A 21,446-nucleotide genomic window follows, 5' to 3' on the forward strand; every position below is an offset into this window, starting at 1 on the left:
CCGTGCTGGGCGCGATTCAACAAAAGATGGCGATCAATTTGGAATGCAAGCGTCATCCATTACGAACGAGTTGGACACACTTGAGCATCCACCCTATTGTCCTGATCTGTCCCCAAGCGTTTATCACGCCTTCGTTCCTTAAAAATGGCCTTCAAGGATTGACTATTCGCGTCGGACGAGTATGTGCAGCAAGTAGTTACAAAATTCTTAACGCAGCAGGACACGGTGTTTTAGTAAACCGATAAAAATGAAATTATTGTATGGCATTGTTGGCTCGTATGTCCCAGTCGGGTTTGCCCACCAAGTGAAAGTCTTATTTCATTCGGCGCCACATTGGGCAACATGTGGCCGGCGATATAAACGAAATGATGATGAAGACGACACAACACCCAGTCTCCGAGCGGAGAAAATCTCCAACCCGGCCGGGAAACGAACCAGTGCCCAATGCATGGGAGGCGAGCACGTTACCACCCACCGAAGCAGGCGGACACCAAACCTGGTAATCCAGTAGAACGATTTCGTCAATAATCACTGCGATTTTGTCTATTTGGCATAACGATTCTGGACTGTACTACCTTCTAACGGAATATTTGTGATAACCCCTTATAGATCAGTGAATAAGGCACTAAAAGTAGTTGGTAAATTTTTGTCTTTCGAGTAGCAAAATAACTGTCAATTGCTGACGTAGAGATGACATTAAATTCAGATTGCCAACAGCAATAAAAATATTTCTAGAAAAGAAAGTAAAATGTTAACATCATGTAGACATGGAAGAGTTAGAATTATTTTCTAAAGATATTTGAAGTGTAGTTTTGTATGGAAGTGTACTGTACGCGGTACGCAATACATACAGAAGGAAAGGAAATTACTGAAATGAGGTGCTACAGAATGGTGCTAATGACTACACGGCAGCTCAGATACTTAGTGACGAGCTAAAGAACAGAATTTGGGATAAAAGGAGCTTGATGGCACAACTTGACTACACAAAGCAATCAGTTGATAAGAGGATTCAAAGAAGTGTCAGTAAGATAACTCTCATTTATTGTTCAGACTGAGTTACACATTTTTTAATTACTGACATGTTTAGATCACTCAGGATCATTCTCAGATCTAAGTACTTGCTTGAGCAACCCGTCTTGTCTATTCATAACGTCATATCAGACCACCTACTACTTAGTTCTGAAGATGATCCTAAGTAGTCGAAACAAGAATCTAACTTAAAAAGTGTTACTGAGACTGAACAATAAATGGAATTATCTTAAATATCAACACGAATGATGATTCTCATGAGATATCGCCTATTAAAAATTGCGGAGGCATATCAAGGATTTAATACAGTGATAAGGTACAAGTGGTTGGAAGCTGCAGTGCTTACTTTGAGATGAACAGATGTTTTAGTCGCAACTTAACTCGCAAAGTGGCTACTGTTTTAGAAGCTCGGCTACTGAGGCAACTTCTATCTTTAAGCCCTGTACCTTATGTGTATTAACATACAAGGATAAGTTATTGTTTAACGTTGTTACCAAAAATATCTAAAATTTCCTTACCGATTTACTACAAATTTTTACACGATACACAAATAAACATTCAGACGGTCAGAGGCAACAATTTTTTTTAGAATTTACATCATGTGCAAATATATAAAGAAGCAACGATTTAGCAAAGCTCGAGAGAAGTTCTTTACCGATCTACTACAGTTTTTGATACGATACTATAATAAACGTTCGGACAGGCACAGGCTACTTTTTTTCTAAATCTGTATGGTATAAAAATATATTATATAAAAATCTACACTGCTATATAAAGACAAGTCGTTGTATGACATTGATACCAGAAATCTCGAAAAATTCTTGAACGATTTAATTCAAATTTTTACATTTTGCTCTAATAAACGTTCAGGCAGGCACAGTCTGGTGTATGCACCATACAAAGCGGAAACATTGTTATCAAAAATCTCTAAATGTTTTTTTGCGTATTTACTACATATAACGGAAAAATTATTAGCAAAAATCTCGAAAAGTTCTTCAACGCCTTACTTGAAAAATTTACGTAGTATTCAGACAATAATTCAGGCAGAGATTATATACATTGTTAACCAATAATGTACAAGTTTTATGTTGAAACCGACTACGAGAAAGGAAATTCTGCGCTGTTATGAAACTGTATGGCTCCATTTTCTTTTTTGCAGTCGGTTTTCAGTTCGATAGCAGAGCTTTTAAGGGGACATTGTATGTCCTATGCCGCCAATGCTAAATTATGGAATTTTATGCCTTGGAAACTTTTTAAGACACGTTTACAATTTTCCATAATTATCAAATGCAAATTTCTAGGTACACTGAACTAGAATTACTACTAAAATTGGATTGTGGGGCATGTTATCTTCTTTTTCAAATACTAAAATTTTTGACAGAAATTTGTAAATAAATGGATATAAAAACAACTCAGGATATTTTAAATGTTCTAGTTCCACATCTGTTGAATCTCACACTTGGAATGCTGTGAAAATTTCACGTCTCTACCATCAGAACTTTCTTAGAAAACGGTCATTTGTTGCAAAAAATGTAGTTCAGAGATACTGAGGTTTAAAAGTTTTTTTGTTACATGTTCTTATACAGACCTACATTTCTGCGTCTTTTATGCACTAGAATTGCCCTGTCCCGTTGTCTGGGTCTTCTTCAGTGTCACAACAGCCTTTTTTTTTTTTGCTTCTTTTGTCATTTGCTGAGCAGCTAACTCTGCTTCATGTACACGAAGCTCATCCAGTTCCCGCAGTCCTTTAGCTCTGTTCTGTCCAAATCTTACCCTAACTTCTCCAGAACCTTAAGTCTTTTATAGCTCCCACCATTAAAATTTATTACAGGATCAGACACTACTAACTTCCAGCCAACAAATACATTTTTAGGCACATGGCACCACACAACATTATTGAAGGACTCATTCACATTCTGGGTCTTTCCATGTAAATACTTCTTTAGTAGCTCAAGATTTGCCAGATCTGTGAAAATAGGTTTGATTGCCTCCATTACTGCCAAAGGAAGAGAATGTTTATGTGTAAACTCATGCAGGGTGCCAGAAACTTCAGCTTGCCTATATTTACACCAAGTCTTTGCTGGAGGTGGACAGCAAGCATGACATGGCTTTTCAATGGTTGATATTCGATTAAAGAAAGTGCTCCACACAGCTCTTTTCATCTTCTCTAAATTGTCACAGTTATCTCTTATGGCCTTTCCATAATATTCCTGTAATTCATCAATTACTTCGTCCGTTAGTCTTACAGCACATTTTGTTGTCTTGCCATCAGACAGTTTTGTGTTATCCATCTTGGTTTTTAGGTTACGCAGACATGTTCCTGTTTTTTCCTTGACATGTCCTACACACTCAAGTTTTTGTATAGGAATGTCATATGGCTTACTGTTTTGTACTACAATGAAAGCCTTGCTGTCTCTATCACATAAGTAATTCACATATCTCACACCTCTCTCCTTCTGCGAACGCTGGAAAATGTTAACTGCTTCTTTTACCTCCATTCCTCCACTTGTGCCATCCTAATCTTTTATACACTGCTGCTTATGAAGTAATCTGTTCTTCTGGTTCACTGTACAACTTTGGCAGTACTTACTGAGAACTTCAAAATCCAAAATTTTCAAGTGTCAATACTTATTGCAGATGTAAAACCATTCTTAGAACTAAACCCACGCCTTTGCAGGATCCATCCACAGCAATGGTGACGTCTGAGCCACCGTCATTTTGTTCAACAGTTTCTGATGTAGCAGCAACCATCGAATCTTCAGCCACAGCATTTACAGAGTTCTCAATTGCTGTTAGGTATTTCTTATACCTAGAAGGTTGTTTTGGCAAATTCAAGACAGTGCAGAGAACGTTACTAGCCCTTGCACCTTTACCAACGCATCTAAGGCCATAGAACCGTCTCACATTAGTTTCATACACCGAACACTTTGATGAAGTACGAAATACTTTTCCGTTTTTGAACTTCTGAAATTTCTGTAATCAGAAATTTTGTAATTCTACAGATTAAATCTATGTGAAATTCTGTCATTGAATTTACTATCCCCAGACATTCAGCAGCATTGGAGGTCTCTCATACTCCATATGTGGATGATTCAAACCAATTTACCCTTTCCTGTTTAGCGACTTCAGTTCCAAATGAAAGATTTCTTGGCAATAGTAATAACAAGAGAGAGAGAGGGTGATGTGGTGGATAGAGAGGGATGGGGGAGGAAAAGGATGTAGAGAGGGGAAAGGAGGAGAGGGACAGTGGAAGCAAGGTGGAGGAGAAGGAGCTACACTATGTGATCAAAAGTATCCGGACACCCTAAAAACATACGTTTTTCATATTAGGTGCAAAGTGCTGCCACCGACTGCCAGGTACTCCATACCAGCGACGTCAGTAATCATTAGGCATCGTGAGAGAGCAGAATGGGGCGCTGCGTGTAACTCACGGTTCTCGAACGTGATCAGATGATTGGCCGTCACTTGTGCCATACGTCTGTACGTGAGATTTCCACACTCCTAAAAATCTCTAGTCCACTGTTTCCGATGTGATAGTGAAGTGGAAACGTGAAGGGAGACGTAAAGCACAAAACCGTACAAGCCGACCTCGTCTCTTGACTGACAGAGACCACCGACAGTTGAAGAGGATCGTAATATGTAACACGCACACATCTATCCAGACCATCACACAGGAATTCCAAACTGCATCGGGTTCTACTACAAGAACTATGGCAGGCGGGAGGTGAGAAAACTTGGGTTTCATGGTTGAACGGCTGCTCGTAAGCCACACATCACGCCGGTAAAAGCCAAACGACGTCTCGCTTGGTGTATCGAGCATAAACATTGGACGATTGAACGGTGGAAAAACGTAGTGTGGAGTGACGAATCACGGTACACAATGTGGCGATCAGATGGTATGGGTACGGCGAATGCAATGTGAACGTCATCTGCCAGCGTGTGTAGTGCCAACAGTAAAATTCGGAGGCGGTGGTGTTATGGTGTGGTCGTGTTTTTCGTGAAGGGATCTTGCACCCCTTTGATGTTTTCGTGGCGCTATCACATCACAGGCCTACACTGATGTTTTAAGCACCTTCTTGCTTTGCACTGTCGAAGAGCAATTCGGGGAAAGGCGATTGCATTTTTTTAACACGATCGAGCACCTGTTCGTAACGCACGGCCTGTGCCGGAGTGATTGTACAACAAGAACATCCCTGTAATGGACTGACCTGCACAGAGTACTGACCTGAATGCTACAAAACATCTTTGGGATGTTATGGGACGCCGAATTCGTGTCACGCGTCACCGACCAACATCGATACCTCTCCTCAGTGCAGCACTCCGTGAAGAATGGGCTGCCTTTCCCGAAGTAACCTTCCAGCACCTGATTGAACGTACGGCTGAGAGAGTGGAAGCTGTCATCAACGCTAAGAGTGTGCCAACACCATATTGAATTCCTGCATTACCGATGGAGGGTGCCACGAACTTGTAAGTCATTTTCAACCAAGTGTCCGTATTCTTTTGATCACATAGTGTAGAAAGGGGAAAAGGAGGGAGGATTGGACAGAGAAACGTGATGAACAGAGAGGGGGAGGAGGGTAAGGACAAACAAAGCAGAGATGGACAGAGAGTAGGGTGGAGAAGGGAATTAGAACGTATATCCAATTACTGTACATTTGACAACTGCGAATCATTGCTGGATTCACTAGTTATCAACAAACTCATGACTCAATAATCAATTTTGTAACGCAATCCGGCCTCGAGAACAGAAAAAATGAGTAGTTGCAATAGCACATACAATAAATAGCACAACAAACAGGAACAGATTGTATAAGTGAATATCAAATACTGTGAAAGTCACTCGTTAAATCCGATTAAAACCGTAGAGTGAACAAATGATCAACTTATACCTGAACACGCTGAAACGGGATGGTGGCCCTTGATTGTGCTCACAACGCTTTAACATAAAAGTAACTGTTGGCAATACCTCTCCAAATCACTTTAACTATGGTGCGACTCAAAAGATTTAGTTTATATGAAGTATTACGAAATGTTGAAGATATCAGCACCATGGGCTGTGCAAGTTATTTCGTGGAGACATTAAAACACACACACACACACACACACACACACACACACATACACACACACACACACATACCGTAAGAAAACTGACACTGCAACTCTATACAAAGGAACCAGCGTCAAAATTTACCATATACCTTAAAATTAGACGTGTAAAGAACGGGATATCTATCACTGTTAATACGGGAAAACTGCAAACGAACTGATCTAGTTTAATATCTACACTATTTGTATCCAATGAGTAGGCAAGAGCAGAATGTTTGCAACAGGTGCACGAGTTGCGGTGAGACAAGGAATGCACCACAAATGCGTATAAATATGCAACAAATGACGAAGGAAAGTAGAAATGAGTAACAATTTCTACTGAATTACCTAAATTGCCTCCCACTCAAACAACAGTGGACCGGAACCTAGTGGGATACGCAATACACATTAGTCAAAAGACAAAATTTTTGCCGGCCGGAGTGGCCGAGCGGTTCTAGGCGCTTCAGTCTGGAACCGCGCAACCGCTACAGTCGCAGGATCGAATCCTGCGTCGGGCATGGATGTGTGTGATGTCCTTAGGTTACTTAGGTTTAAGTACTTCTAAGTTCTAGGGAACTGATGACCTCAGAAGTTAAGTCGCATAGTGCTCAGAGCCATTTTGAACCAACAAAATGATAGTAATCATAATTTTTGTCTACACGATTTCCACCGTAGCAAGGAACAATATTAAGTTCAGGAGAGAATGACGAAATTGAGCGCATAATAGTTTGGAATAAATGACTGCAAAACGACTCAGTAACCAGCTTCAACTTACGAAAAGCACAAAAACCAGATACCTCTGGAAAATCTCGCATCTAGTTGTCGCTTTACCTTCATGGCTCATCACAAGTTTTAGCATGGAATGAGTGCGTCACAAGCTGTTCAATATGAATAGCACACGAATGAAACGAATCAAAACCTTACTTACTGGCAACGACTGCAAATAAAAGAAACGATTTCATTTCGTTTCCGAACTCCAGCCACTGCCTCTGAACAGCCACATCCCATCGCTCAATGCCCCGGCACAAAAATATTTTTAACTTGTCCGGAAGCGAATACCAAAGCAACCGGCAGTTATGCTGTTGGTTAAATGCGTGCAGAAGTCGCCAGACGTAAGCACAGCACGCTGCGGTGTCTCAGAGGGGCACCACCGATAAGAATGAGATTTCACTCTGCAGCGGAGTGTGCACTGATATGAAACTTACTGGCACATTAAAACTGCCCGCCGGACCGAGACTCGAACTTGGGACCTTTGCTCACCATCTGAGCTACCCGGTGTAATGTAATAAAATATAATTTTTTTTATTTGTTTTGTGACTATTAGTGTAATGTAATAAAATAAAACTGACAAAACTCTACCATCTGGTGAGCAAGATGTATGAAACAGGCGAAATACCCTCAGACTTCAAGAAGAATATAATAATACCAATCCCAAAGAAAGCAGGTGTTGACAGATGTGAAAATTACCGAACAATCAGTTTAATAAGCCACAGCTGCAAAATACTAACACGAATTCTTTACAGACGAATGGAAAAACTAGTAGAAGCCAACCTCGGGGAAGATCAGTTTGGATTCCGTAGAAATACTGGAACACGTGAGGCAATACTGACCTTACGACTTATCTTAGAAGAAAGATTAAGGAAAGGCAAACCTACGTTTCTAGCACTTGTAGACTTAGAGAAAGCTTTTGACAATGTTGATTGGAATACTCTCTTTCAAATTCTAAAGGTGGCAGGGGTAAAATACAGGGAGCGAAAGGCTATTTACAATTTGTACAGAAACCAGATGGCAGTTATAAGAGTCGAGGGACATGAAAGGGAAGCAGTGCTTGGGAAGGGAGTAAGACAGGGTTGTAGCCTCTCCCCGGTGTTATTCAATCTGTATATTGAGCAAGCAGTAAAGGAAACAAAAGAAAAATTCGGAGTAGGCATTGAAATCCATGGAGAGGAAATAAAAACTTTGAGGTTCGCCGATGACATTGTAATTCTGTCAGAGACAGCAAAGGGCTTGGAAGAGCAGTTGAATGGAATGGACAGTGTCTTGAAGGGAGGATATAAGATGAACATCAACAAAAGCAAAACGAGGATAATGGAATGTAGTCGAATTAAGTCGGGTGATGTTGAGGGTATTAGATTTGGAAATGAGACACTTCAAATAGTAAAGGAGTTTTGCTATTTGGGGAGCAAAATAACTGATGATGGTCGAAGTATAGAGGATATAAAATGTAGACTGGCAATGGCAAGGAAAGCGTTTCTGAAGAAGAGAAATTTGTTAACTTCGAGTATAGATTTAAGTGTCAGGAAGTCATTTCTGAAAGTATTTGTATGGAGTGTAGCCATGTATGGAAGTGAAACATGGACGGTAAATAGTTTGGACAAGAAGAGAATAGAAGCTTTCGAAATGTGGTGCTACAGAAGAATGCTGAAGATTAGATGGGTAGATCACATAACTAATGAGGAAGTATTGAATAGGATTGGGGAGAAGAGAAGCTTGTGGCACAACTTGACCAGTAGAAGGGATCGGTTGGTAGGACATGTTCTGAGGCATCAAGGGATCACCAATTTAGTATTGGAGGGCAGTGTGGAAGGTAAAAATCGTAGGGGGAGAGCAAGAGATGAATACCCTAAGCAGATTCAGAAGGATGTAGGTTGCAGTAGGTACTGGGAGATGAAGAAGCTTGCACAGGACAGAGTAGCATGGAGAGCTCCATCAAACCAGTCTCAGGACTGAAGACCACAACAACAACAACAATAAAATAAAATATGAGCCGTGACTTATACAAAAAAGAAACACACATTAATGCAATGGCTCGGCATAAACGAGAAATAACTAATGTAGGAATATTATTAACAGTGTAATACGTTGTTTAATTTAGCCCGACGTGTATAAGCACTAGCTCAGTTCTCAGGGTAGTTACGTAATCGTCGTCACATCGTGGTTTCGTCTCGATTCCCCAATATAAGATAGCAAGAGTAGCATCTACAAATGAAATCCTATAATGGAACTGGAATCCTGTGACCAGACCTTTTCTGCCTGGGATGTTATCTCGTTATATAAACAAAATCTGTAAGTAAAATTGTTAAATTATTAGTAGCTGCCTCCGGTCTCGTGGGATCTGAAATAAAGTTAATTGTCCTAACCGACGGCCCGTCTCGTAGATGAGCTAAAAGAAAAATGTTAAAGATTTTTCTAAGATGGCACCTAACAATGAAAATTCTTCGTTAAGGCCCATACCTATTTAAGACAATAAAGGTAGCAGATTTACGATAGATTGACAACATACACAAATGCTTTTGACAAAATAACCATTACATTTTTTCGGGTTTTAAGTACAACTTACATTACCAGCTGGTACAGCAAGATGAGCTTTACACAAGAATGTCCTCTTAGGTCCGAACCCAAGCAGATAAGATAAGCGAATGACAAAAGAAAGATATTTCATGCATAGAAGCGCAAGAGTCCATGGAATAACATGTCTAGTTCTATCTCTTCTTCTTTGGCGTACTTATTCGATTATTTATAAAATTTGTCGTAATATTTAGTTTACATTTTTTTTAAACCCAGGTCCACCCATGAGAAACAGTACACCGAGCTCGACTCACGATCCCTCGCCACAGATGTACTTCCGCCAGAGCATCATCTCCTACCTCCCAAACTTCGCAGAAGCTTTCGTGTAATTTGCAGGAGTACTAGTCTTGCAAAGTTTCCATCAGACATTCTGTGACGTGTGAAAAGTATTAGAAGAGGTACTGCCGGATACAGAGCGGTGAAGCCAAGAACTGAGTTGTGCTTGGGTAGCTCGGTTGGTGAGCACTTCCCCGAGAAAGGCAAAGGTCCTAAGTTCGAGTCTCGAACTGACAGAAAGTTTTAATTTTCCAGAAGTTCCACCACCAAGAAGAGTCTACACTGTACATCGATGCTGGTTACTGAATGTCTTACCGAAAGTATGTAAAGACCATACCGTGAGTTAAAGAAAAACAAAATTGTAGTAAATATAGAAAGTGCCGTTGATCACGCCACTTTTAACACATACAAGAGGTTGTTCGTTAGTATCAATTTCTGAAGATGATATAAATCACATATACTTTACGTGAGAGCTGTCACTACCCGGAAGTCAATTTGTCAAAAGAAGTATCCGAGATAAATCATAAATTTCCAACTCCAGTCAATAGGATTCCCACATTACAAAATACAAATGGAAAAATCAGCGTAGAGCTTTTAAGAGGAGACGAAAGGCAATTTCCGTCCCTATTCTGCCAATGCTTTTTTACCCTTTGAATAGGTACACTTTTCAAAAGAACTATAGGTGATAATGAAATTTTTACTGCATATTTATAATATATTTGCCTCAATTTACAAGTAAAATGAACATAATACCTCTTATGGTTTAGAAGAAAAAATTTATTCTTTCAATAGCAAAATTTAACTTTTGCTGTACATTAATTATTATAAAACAGTTTCTGATTGTTTGGTGGGTGTCAATTTACTTGTAATAATTTATTGCTATCTTCAGTACAGATTGATCAAATTTCATGTTTCTAACCCCATTAGATTATCAAATAATGGTACCTGAAAGTAAAAAAAGTAGTTTTGAGAGCAATCCATTTTAAGTTTAATATTGCAATACTAGTACAGTTATTAGTGAGAATTATTTACCACTAATATTTTCCTGTACCATACTGAGCATCATCTGAATCATACTGATCTTCTTTTCTTCTCTTGGTCCCTCTTCTTTTCTGTCTGGCTTCTTTTGTGCATTTTAAATTAGCAATATCTGCTTTGCTGATTATCTCTTTATCTATTTGCACCAAGGATTTTGCAGTATTTCCACTAGACTTTATGCCCAATAATTCGAAAACATCCAGTTTTCTAATTACTCCACCATTGAAGCATAAAATAGCATCATAAACACCAAATTTGAGGCTTGTAAGATGAACAAGTAAAAACTGGTTCCAAATGACAGAATTCGCAGATTCATTTAAATTTAGGATTTTCCCATGAAGACATTTCTTCAACAAGGTATCTTTACAAAGATCTCTAAATATGGGTTTAATTTCATTAATTACTGGTGCTGTTAATGAATATTTGTGGTCATATCTGGCACTCCTCCTGTACTTGCACCAAGTGTCAGGATCATTCGGGCAAAGACCGTATACTGGATTTTCATTTGTGGAAAGCTTGTGGAAAAAGATAGCCCGTACAGCTTTTCTCATGTTTCCTAAATTCCCCAAATTTCTACTTATGGCCAAGCCATAATAATTCTGTAATTATCTATTTCAAAGTTTGTCATGCGACCATTACCACCTATCTTCTTACTATCTTCCAAAACTATTTTTGACTTTTCTTTCAATAATCTTCTCAATCTGGACCCCATTCTCTTCTGGACGTGCCCAATGCACTCTAATTTAGAAATTGTGACATTAGGACCATAGGGTTGTTCTGAACATACCCGGTCATAAGCCTTGCTGTCACCTTCCCCAGCTTGCACAGGAAAACCATGAAATCTCACGAAAAAATTGTCGTATTTATATAACTCAAAAATGTTTCACGCAAGAAAGACCAGGCATTTCAGATATGCTAAAATCCCAAAATCGAATTTTTGAAGCCCAATTTCAAAAGACTGAAACCAGCGTCCGCGTCATACCTGTGTGTTGTATAATCTTTAAGTTACAGAAGGCAGCTCGAATGTATAGTACTTTATTCCTCCAGTGAAAACCTGAGTAATATTAGCGCCGAGTTCTATGTATCCTTTACTTAGCACACATTTCAGGGAAATACGTGCGTTGCAAAGCCTTGGAGGAGAACAAGAAATTTCACTTTGCTCTTCCCCGCCGTTTCGATAAAAATTATGCAAACTGTTAAGTGCAGGATATAGCCACGTCTGTTGCAAACAAGCTGACGTTTTTGAGAGCTAAGGCGCCCAGCAGTTTCCGAGAAGCAGGGGGAGAAAGGCTTATACGGAGAGAAGGCAAGTGGAAGGTCAGCGCAACCACTTATTACGTCAGAGATGATGGGGAGAGCGGGCTGCTGGGAACTGTGCCACTCAAGTAGAGACGACGCCGGCTGAAGAAAGCAGAGGGGGAATAAGTAACAAGGGCTGAGGGTGGAAAGGGGCGGTGAGTTCATCTCCTTAGAGGAGGACCGAAAACAAACACGGGGGAGGAAGGCGTTTGGTCTGGGGCAACCACCGCGCCACTTTCCCCGCTGCTGTGTGGCGGAGGGATTGGGGGCAGCAGAGGCAGGGCAGAATAACAAACAGTAACGGGGCGGAATATTTTATCGAGCCCCGTAGAGCCTGCTGGCGGATGTGTATCTCCCAGTGTATCTCTAGCGCCGCCTTCCCTAGACCACACTGAGGCTTCGACGGGGTTTTGTCACTTTAGACTGAGGTGACGAAAGTCATGGGACAGCGACGTGCACATGTAGAGATGGCGATAGTATCCCGTACACAAGGTATAAAAGGCCAGTGCATTGGCAGAACTGTCATTTGTATTCACGTAATTCATGGGACAACGTTTCCAACGTGATTACGTCCTCACGATGAGAATTAACAGACTTAGAACGCGGAATGATAGTTTTAGCCGTGTGGGATATTTTGCTTCGGAAATCGTTATTGAATTTAGCGTTGCAAGATTCACGGTGTCAAGGGTCGAAAATAATAAACTTCAAGCATTACCTCTCAGAGAACGGAGTAACCAACGACCTTCACTCAACGACCCAGAGGAGCGGCGTTTACAAACAGTTGTCAGTGCTAACAGACAAGTAACACTGCGTGAGCCGCGGGAATCGGTGTGGGACATACAACGAACGTATCTGTTAGAAAATTTGTCGTTATTGGGTTACGGCAGCAGACAACCTACTCGAGTGCCTTTTCTAACAGCACGGCATCGCATATGGCGCTTCTCCTGTCTTCGTGATCATGTCAGAGGAGTCCCGATTTCAGTACATACTCCGTGGTCTACGAAGCCGGCTCGGTAGCTCAGCGTTTTCCGACAGAGGGTTAGCTGCCCACTGTAATATAAAACTGAGTGAACGGATCAACGACGAATTTGAACATGTGTTATTGGACATCTGCCCCCAACAAATGCAACGAACAATAACGAACAAACTGAGATCAGCAGAAAAAAAAAAAAAAATACATACATACACTCCTGGAAATTGAAATAAGAACACCGTGAATTCATTGTCCCAGGAAGGGAAACTTTATTGACACATTCCTGGGGTTAGATACATCACATGATCACACTGACAGAACCACAGGCACATAGACACAGGCAACAGAGCATGCACAATGTCGGCACTAGTACAGTATATATCCACCATTCGCAGCAATGCAGGCTGCTATTCTCCCATGGAGACGATCGTAGAGATGCTGGATGTAGTCCTGTGGAACGGCTTGCCATGCCATTTCCACCTGGCGCCTCAGTTGGACCAGCGTTCGTGCTGGACGTGCAGACCGCGTGAGACGACGCTTCATCCAGTCCCAAACATGCTCAATGGGGGACAGATCCGGAGATCTTGCTAGCCAGGGTAGTTGACTTACACCTTCTAGAGCACGTTGGGTGGCACGGGATACATGCGGACGTGCATTGTCCTGTTGGAACAGCAAGTTCCCTTGCCGGTCTAGGAATGGTAGAACGATGGGTTCGATGACGGTTTGGATGTACCGTGCACTATTCAGTGTCCCCTCGACGATCACCAGTGGTGTACGGCCAGTGTAGGAGATCGCTCCCCACACCATGATGCCGGGTGTTGGCCCTGTGTGCCTCGGTCGTATGCAGTCCTGATTGTGGCGCTCACCTGCACGGCGCCAAACACGCATACGACCATCATTGGCACCAAGGCAGAAGCGACTCTCATCGCTGAAGACGACACGTCTCCATTCGTCCCTCCATTCACGCCTGTCGCGACACCACTGGAGGCGGGCTGCACGATGTTGGGGCGTGAGCGGAAGACGGCCTAACGGTGTGCGGGACCGTAGCCCAGCTTCATGGAGACGGTTGCGAATGGTCCTCGCCGATACCCCAGGAGCAACAGTGTCCCTAATTTGCTGGGAAGTGGCGGTGCGGTCCCCTACGGCACTGCGTAGGATCCTACGGTCTTGGCGTGCATCCGTGCGTCGCTGCGGTCCGGTCCCAGGTCGACGGGCACGTGCACCTTCCGCCGACCACTGGCGACAACATCGATGTACTGTGGAGACCTCACGCCCCACGTGTTGAGCAATTCGGCGGTACGTCCACCCGGCCTCCCGCATGCCCACTATACGCCCTCGCTCAAAGTCCGTCAACTGCACATACGGTTCACGTCCACGCTGTCGCGGCATGCTCCCAGTGTTAAAGACTGCGATGGAGCTCCGTATGCCACGGCAAACTGGCTGACACTGACGGCGGCGGTTGCCAAATGCTGCGCAGCTAGCGCCATTCGACGGCCAACACCGCGGTTCCTGGTGTGTCCGCTGTGCCGTGCGTGTGATCATTGCTTGTACAGCCCTCTCGCAGTGTCCGGAGCAAGTATGGTGGGTCTGACACACCGGTGTCAATGTGTTCTTTTTTCCATTTCCAGGAGTGTATATATATAATAATTAATTAATTAATTAATAAAATGGGGTGGCGTCTTTGATTAGTAATCAAAACGTCCTCGGTCCTGGGTTCGAAACTCGCCACCACTTAAATCATAATCATCATTGGCGGCCAAAGAATTCAGGCATACAAAGTCACCTTCAACGGTCTTTTCAACGAAGGGGGAGGAATGCATAGATGTTCAGAGCACTCTCCTGCCCTTAGTGTGGGAAATTGCCCCTAAAGCCGGAAGAATCAGCAATGGTCAATGACACGAGGATGCAGAAAGTAATGGAAAGCACTGCACACATACACATATGGTATATCCACAGGAAATGTGGACTGTAAATGAAAAAAGTATCGCGATGATTTCTCCATTGGCAAAAGATTCCGGAATAGTCCCCCATTCAGACATCTAGGAGGGTACTGCCAAGGGGAACGTGACGATGAGAAAAATGAATAATCAACGAAAGGATAACGTTCTACGAGTCGGGACATGGAATGTCAGAAACTTGAATGTGACAGGGAAGCTAGAAAATATGAAAAGGAAAATACAGAGTCTCAGTCTAGATACAGTACGGTTTAATGAAGTCAAATGGAAATAAGACAATGGTTTCTAGTCAAATGATTAAAATGGTTCAAATGGCTCTAAGCACCATGGGACTTAAAATCTGAGGTCATCAGTCCCCTATACTTAGAACTATTTAAAACTAACTAACCTAAGAACATCACACATATCCATGCCCGAGGCAGGATTCGAACCTGCTACTGTAGCAGCAGCGCTATTCGGGACTAGAGCGCCTAGAAACGCTAGGCCACAGCGGCCGGTTCAAATAATCATAGGGTGATATCAACTTCAGCAAAAAATGGTATTACGGGAGTAAGCTTTGTTATGAATAGAAAGACAGGGCAAAGATTGTGGCCGGCCGTTGTGGCCGGCGCTTTTAGTCGCTTCAGTCCGGAACCGAGCTGCTGCTCCGGTTGCAGGTTCGAATCCTGCCTCGGGCATGGATGTGTGGATGTCCTTCGGTTGGTTAGGTTGGTTCAAATGGCTCTGAGCACTATGGGACTTAACTTCTGTTGCCATCAGTCCCCTAGAACTTAGAACTACTTAAACCTAACTGACCTAAGGACATCACACACATCCATGCCCGAGGCAGGATTCGAACCTGCGACCGCAGCGGTCGCGCGGTTCCAGACTGTAGCGGCTAGAACCGCTCGGCCACTTCGGCCGGCGGTTAGGTTTAATTAGTTCTAAGTGTAGGGGACTGATGACCTCAGATGATAAGTCCGATAGTAATTAAGGCCATTTGAACCATCGAGTGTGTTACATTGAACAGTTCAGCGATAGGGTTGTTCTTATCAGAATCGAGAGCAAACCCATACCGACAAAGGGTGTTCAGGAACACATACCGACGTCGCAAGCTGAAGATGAACAGATATAGAACGTATATGAGGATACCGAAAGGGTAATACAGTACATAAAGAGAGATGAAAATCTAATAATCGTAGGGGACTGCAATGTTGTTATAGGGGAAGGAGTAGAAGAAAAGCTTATGGGAGAAGATGGGCTTGGGACAAGGAATGAGAGAGGTGAAAGAGTAATTGCGTTCTGCAATAAATTTCAGCTAGTAATAGGGAATACTCGTTTCAAGATCTCTAGTGGAGGAGGTATACTTGGAAAAGACCGGTTGATACGGGAAGATTTCAGTTAGATTATATCATGCAGAGATTCCGAAATTAGATACCGAGCTGTAAGGCGTACCCAGGAGCAGATATAGACTCAGATCACAAAGTAGTAGTGGCGAAGAGTACGCTGAAGTTTAAGTGATTAGTCAGGAAGAATCAATGCGCAGACAAGTTGGGTACGGAAGTACTTAGGAATGACGAGACACACTTGAAGGTCTCTGAAGCTATTGATGCAGCAATGCAGCAATAAGCAATAGCCCAGTAGGCACAACAGTTGAAGAGGAATGGACATGTCTAAAAGGGCAATCACAGAAGCTGGAAAGAAAAACATAGGTACAAAGAAGAAATACTTCAGTTGATCGATGAAAGAAGGAAGTACAAAAACGTTCAGGGAAATACAGAAATACAAGTCACTGAGGAATGAGATAAATAGGAACTCCAGAGAAGCTAAGACGGAATGACTGCATGGAGAAATAAAAAAAGAAACGGTTGTCGGAATGACTGACTCAGTATACAGGAAATTCAAAACAACCTTCGGTGACGAGGTATGGCAAAGTAAGGCTGTGAGGACGGGGCGTGAGTGGTGTTTGGGTAGCTCAAAAAATGGTTCAAATGGCTTTGAGCACAATGGGACTTAACTTCTGAGGTCATCAGTCCCCTAGAACTTAGAAATACTTAATCCTAACCAACCTAAGGACATCACACACATCCATGCCCGGGGCAGGATTAAAACCTGCGACCGTAGTGGTCGCGCGGTTCCAGACTGTAGCGCCTAGAACCGCTCGGCCACACCGGCCGGCGGTAGCTCAGTTGGTAGAGCACTTGCCCGCGAAAGGCAAAGGTCCCGAGTTCGAGTCTCGGTCCGGCACACAGTTTGAATCTGCCAGAAGTTTCAACCTTAGGTGAAATTAAAAGCAAGGGTGATAACGTTAAGAATGCAACGAGAATTCCACTGTTAAATGCAGAGGAGAGTGTGGATAGGTGGAAATAGCACACTGAAGTGCTCTATATGAGGAGGAAGATTAGTCAGACGTGATAAAAGAAGAGTCGATTCAGGATCGAAGCTCGGATTAAAAAGGGTGTAAGACAGGAATAGGAATGCTGTCTCCCCCCCCCCCCCCCCACCTCTTGCTGTTCAATCTGTACATCGAAGAAGCATTGATGAAAATAAAAAAGATTCAGGAGTGGAATTAAAATTCAAGGTGGAATGATACGATTCGCTGATGACATTGCTACCCTGAGTGGAAGCGAAGAAAAATTACATGATATGATGAACGAAAAGAATAAACTAATGAGTACAGAATATGGTTTGAGAGGAAATCGAAAAAGGACGAAAGTTATTAGAAGTAGCAGAAATGAGAACAGCCAGAAACTTAACATCGGTCACGAAGTAGATGAAGTTAAGGAATTCTGCTTCCTATGCAGCAAAATAACCAATGAAGGACGGAGCAAGGACATCAAAAGGAGACTAGCGCTGGCCCAAACAGCATTCCTGGCCAAGAGAAGTCTACCACTATTTAACATAGACCTTAATCTGAGGTGTCCGCAGCTTGTGGTAGCGTTCTCGCTTCCCGAGCACTGAGTCCCGGGTTCGATTCTCGGCGGGATCAGGGATTTTCACCTGCCTCGAGATGACTGGGTGTTATTGTGTCGTCTTCATCATCATCATTCATCCACATTACGGTCGGAGGAAGGCAATGGCAAACCACCTCCACTATGACGCTGCCTAGTACGACGGTACGGGTTTCCCTCTACGCTCTGTCAAGGAGTATGAGACTTCATCATTAATTTGAGGAAGAAATTTCTGAGAATGTACGTCTGGAGCACAGAAGCGTAGTGAAAAATGGACTGCGGGAAAACCGGAAGGGAAGAGTATCGAAGTGTTTGAAATGTGCTGCTACAGGTGAATGTTGAAAATTAGGTGAACTGATAATATAAGGAAGGAGGAGGTTCTGTGCAGAATCAAAGAGGAAAGGAACATGTAGAAAACACTGACAAGGAGAAGGGTCATCTGTTGAAGACTTAAGAAAATTACTTCCATGGTACCAGAGGGAGATGTAGGGGGCGAAAACTGTGGAGGAAGACAGAGATTGGAGTACATCCAGCAAATAATTGAGGACGTACTTTGCAAGTGATACTCTGAGATGAAGAGGCTTGAACAGAAGAATAATTCATAATGGGCCACATCAAACCGGTCAGGAGACTGATGAAAAAAAAAGGCCTGATGGTAGGACTGAAGTATGACGCAGAACCCACAAAACTATCGGCCCAGGTTGTCGAAAAGGGATTGTACAACCTGGTGGCGGCTCCATAACGTTGTGAGTTGTGTACATGGATTGGATAGGGTCATCTGAACCGATTGATGACTGTAAATGTTTATGTTCTGCTGCCTGGAGACAACTTACAGCTCTTCATGGACTTTGGAAACAACGATGAAATGTTTGTGGGTGGCAGTGCACCACGTCAGAACATTCTGGACAGTTACAGCGAATGATCTGGCCATATAGATCGCCAGAAATGAATTCCATTATGGGACATAATCGAGGGGAGAGTTCGTGCACAAAATATTGCACCCTCAACACTTTCACAGTTATGTACTGCTGTAGAGGAAGTAGGGCTTAATATTTGTGCAGGGGACTTCCAATGTCTCGTTGAGTCCATGGCGCATCGAGTTGGTGTACTACGCCGGTCAGAAAGGGGTTCGACGCGATATTAGGCGGTATCCCATGACGTTTGTCTCCTCAGTGTGTACAAACACCAGCTGACTACCTGGCGTCCCCGTTATCTCAGTCTTCTTCTCCACAGACAATGGAATACATCCATTGTAAGAGAAATCTAATTCATGCTCACCGTACTTACAGAATATTGGAGAAAATTTTTTTCAACTAAAATGTATATGTAATATACGTGACATCAGTAAAATGATCTGAAGTTCCCCTTTTACACAAAATTTTGACCTAAGAATTGTCCTTGACGCTATCTGATCACTATTTAATTGAAACTAATATGTCCTGTGCTCGAAACTATTTAATTGAAACTAATATGTCCGGTGCTCGAAACTGGGCCAACTGTGTCGATGTAACAGAAACATATCTTTGTATAAGGTGGTGAACGGCCATATATAGAACTCATTCAGTCTGATCTATGGTAAAAACGTAGTGTAGCTTAAAGTGATAACTCCACGTGAAAGTGTGTTTGAAATTTTATGCTTCATTGTAGCTATGGGTATTGCTGATATAATTCTTTGATTTCTCTTTAATTTTTGGATCATTTTAAATGAGTCCTTGATACAGTAAGCTGAAAAATAAATTTTGTGTTTGCGGTGTATGTTAACTTTTCTCTTATGACAACAAGATATGAATGTCATTGTACGTCATCGTATCACGTGAAGTAACTCAGATGCGAAATCTTCTCCCATACATAATCTGCACAGTACATTCATCACCCCACAGTTATAACTCTCAAAATGAACTTGAATTATGTTCGACGAGCACTTAATTGTATTTTTCAAAACAAAAATTGAATCATCATTATCAGGGCACACATTATTCCTATAGCAATGTCTGCACAAAAAAATAATCTGTCTCTAGCTCTTTGTCTTGGTGTCCGACTCGTTAATGTCCTCCGAGACATACCCTAAATCACATATAGTTTACATATAATAAGTGAGAGTCTGAGCTATTCAGAATTAACTAACTGAATACTAAGAACTACTTCAAATTTTTTGGTAGCGACTGTAAATGAACACAAAGTTAATTCCGTTTACTCTTGGAAAAAAGCAAGCGAAAAAACGACGGCAGTGAACGACATCATGTACTGTCTGCGTTGGTCTCCGAAGGCTTCGTTACTGCGATGTTATGTTTTCCACTGATGGCAACTCCAACTAACCAGCACTTTTGGCACTGTGACTGCCCAGAATGCGTGTGTTACTGCAAATGAACCATCTACGACGTCTGAACAGGAGCGCCGCTACAATGAGATTTCGGGTAACGTTGTTACTACGTGTGTCATTTCTTCCGTACTACGGTACGCGTAGTAGAAGTTGTCACCAGTGTGAGACACAGATCAACACTTTTCTCATCTTTGTACGTCTACTTCCTTCTACCTCTCTTAAAGGCTACGTACACACGTGGCTTTCCGTGCACATCTATGGCAAAGCACCTTTCGAATTGTGTAAGTTTTATTGGCATCGTCCTGTAACTAGTAACAAAAACCAATACTTAAATTTTCGATGATCACGTACTAATATTTTGGACGTTTACATTGTGTATGGAGAAAGGATAGGGGTAATCTTAAAAGATTATCTAAACGAATGCAGCATAACAATTACACCTCGTAACTTCCTCGCATAATTCGTAAATACGAGGGTTGTCCAGAAAGTAAGTTCCAATTGGTCGCGAAATCGAAACAACAGTGAAAACCTGAAACGTTTTATTTGCAACAGTTCTGTACACCTTCCACCTACTTCTCTACATTGTCTCCGCTCCAACTTCGAGTTTTGTCGTAGTGTTGTATCAACTTTCGAATATCCTCGCCATAGAAAGCAGCCGCCTGTGCTTTCGGCCAGTTATCTGCACTGGTCTCTAGCTCGTTGTCTGTGCAAAAATTTTGTCATCGTAGCCAGCGGTACTTGTGAGCAGAGATGAGACTCGTGAGGAGAAAATTACGGACTGTATTGTGGGTGATCAAACACTTCTCATCGGAAACGCTGCAGGAGCGTCTTCATTGAACCTGCAGTGTTGGGCCTAGAATTGTAACGAAGAAGGAACTGCTCGACAGTTGTGTCATGTGGGCCGCAAGACACAGGCAAAATCTCTAACGAGGCCCTCATACTTGGCGGGAAACGCTATTCCCTACGCATCTTCATGTGCTTACTGTTCACTCAAAACTGAAAAGAGCTACCCGACACGATCGATTGCGCAACACATCCGTGCAAAGATTTACCAGCTTTTCCCATTGGTTTCCATTTCGCGACCGATCGGAACTTACTTTCTGGACTACCCTCGTATATGACCGCCCATATAGGCAGATCTCATGCAACTAATACATGCAACCTCATTCTGGAAACCTAGCGTCTACCCG

The sequence above is a fragment of the Schistocerca americana genome, chromosome 9 (assembly GCF_021461395.2).
Source record: "Schistocerca americana isolate TAMUIC-IGC-003095 chromosome 9, iqSchAmer2.1, whole genome shotgun sequence".
Classification (NCBI taxonomy): Eukaryota; Metazoa; Arthropoda; class Insecta; order Orthoptera; family Acrididae; genus Schistocerca; species Schistocerca americana.